Consider the following 2,522-nt stretch of genomic DNA (forward strand, 5'->3'; position numbering starts at 1 on the left):
TTTTGCATTGTTTTTAATGCTTGTAATTTAGTGTTAAAATTTTAAATGCAATTTTATTTTTATTTTTTTACATATAAACGATTTTAGCTGAATACACATTTCCGTTCCAACATCAAAAGTATGTATTGCATTTGCATTGGTCATGCTTTTTTTTCATAAAATGGCTGAATTTATAAAACAAACTAAAAATATACACCAATGAATTGTATGCTATATGGATCAAATTTTTACTAATATCAGTATGTAATTTTTATATTGAAGAAAACCGAAAAATTATTTAAAATTAATATTGCTTCCTATAATAATGAACTTTCATCAAAACGTTATAATCAAATTACTCTTAGAAATAAAGTGCTAAATTAAAACTTCCCACTTTTGCCAAGACTGAAAGTTTATACGATTATCAGTTAAAAGACAGTTATTAACGTTAACCCATAATTACACACGTACATACATACATAAGTAATAAATATATTTACAGTAACCGCTCGATAGCTCTGTTCGTAAGTATGCATTAAAAAGAAAAACGGTCTCATTTCAGACCAAGGCATGCACAGCTGCAGTCGACTGTAGAATAGCTGGTTTGCAATTATTTTCAATTCAGTAAGCTATAGCTGAAAGCCTGAAAGCGCATTGTACTCTAAATATCGGTACTTAGCTCCCACGAATGCATTTGACTATCGAGCAGCGTTGCCACAGTGTTTTTGTTTTTTTTTTTCTAACCAAACTTATTTCTTGTAAGAAACTAATTATACATACACACAGGGTGATTAACACGGTTTTTTTTATATCAATAGGCAGTTTTTTGAAATCTTGAATTTTCGAATATCGAATAAACCGGTTTTTGTTATCCCCAAAACCGAGTTTTTTCATTTCGTATAAATCTTGACTTCTTAATAAAACTTTCGAGTCTTTCGAAGTTTTCAAGGCTTTCCCTAAATAGTTTCAAAATTATATCCTAGGTAAATCATATTTCATTCCAATAAATGCATTTCGCTTAAACGTTTTTTTTTTTGTGTTTGGCCGAGCTTCTCGCGAGGGGCGACCGCAATTTGAAAAAAAAAAAACTTTTTTTGATGTGGCTGGGACCAGAAATTGAACCATGTATGCAAGGTTAAGGGCATGATTCAATTATTAAAGGTTTTGTAAGTAGCTATTTTCTAAAATTTGACACTCCCACCCACAGGGATGGTTTTTGGAAGCAGGAGAAAAGGGGGAAGAATTCAATCACACTTCCTAAAAAGTAGCGAAATTCTACAAAAAGGCGTCGATAATGGTGCATCGTGGTGTTTTAATACAAAAACGAATTTGATTTATTTAGTTAATTTAAACCAGCTTNTTGTTTTGGTTGAAACGAACCTTTAAACCTTTATAGAAAATGGTTGGGTTTTCGGTTCAGATCAAACATTTGTGGAAAATTTCGGTTCGGTTAACGGTTCAGTTAATTAATAGAAAAAAGCGGTTTTCCGGTTCAAAACCGGTTCGGTATCGTGTACATAAATTTAAAAATCACCGCAGTTTAAAATTTTTAGCGTTTTGCTAGTTTTTAATTTCTTGAAGTTTCCCCTTTTTAATAACTTGAGTGGAATTCCAAAACTTTTAAAACTTTGTGAATTTGAGAAATTTTAGTAAATCCCAATAAATCAATATAATGATTAATACTAGATTTCTGGAAATTTTTTATTTTTCAAAAATTTTAAGAATTGTAGGAATTCTAACAAATTTTTCTAAGTAAAAGTGTCGAATATACAAACTTGATCAAACGAAATTAAAAGTTTTCGAATGTTGAAAACATTTTCATATTTCGTCGTTTTTGAAAATTTAAAAAATTTTCGTAATTCTTGAAGATTAAAAAATTTTTGGACGTTGCTGTTTTCAAAAATTTCAAAAAATTTAAAATTCTCAAACTTTGTTATATCAACACAAAATTTTGAAAAGTTGGACAATTTTGGAATTTTTCAAAAATTATAATATCTTTTAGAATTCTAAGAATTTTCTATTTTTACACACAAGTACATAAACATAAGAATTTTTCGACAATTTGTGATGTTTCACATTTTTACATTTTAGGATAAATAAAATTCTCAAAATTTTGGAAAATATAGAAAATTTCGAAAATCTCAATAATTTTGTGCATTTCAAAATATTCTCATTTCACCAAAATTTCTAGAATCTCCCGGATTTCGATAGTTTTTGAAATTTCGGAAACTATCCTAAAACTGAGAAATCTCAAGAAATTTAATCTTCACTAATATATATTTCGAATGTCGTTTTTTTCTGTTCGTAAAACTCGAGAACGCCTGTACCGATTTTTTTTAAATTTCGGTTATAGGTTCTGGATGGGCTTCTCATTGTCTTAGGCAAAAAACAAGTTTAAATACTACCCTAAAAATGGAACTGCAGGACTATAAAAATTCTATGAATCTAACATACTTGCCCGCATAACAGCGCTGAGAGCGCCCTCTGCTGTTAATTCGTACGGAATGCAGCGGAAAGTGCAATGTAGACTCCTTGATAACTCC

Source organism: Rhagoletis zephyria, unplaced genomic scaffold (assembly GCF_001687245.7).
Source record: "Rhagoletis zephyria isolate East Lansing unplaced genomic scaffold, Rhagoletis_zephyria_1.1 Rzeph_scaffold_00079, whole genome shotgun sequence".
Taxonomy (NCBI): domain Eukaryota; kingdom Metazoa; phylum Arthropoda; class Insecta; order Diptera; family Tephritidae; genus Rhagoletis; species Rhagoletis zephyria.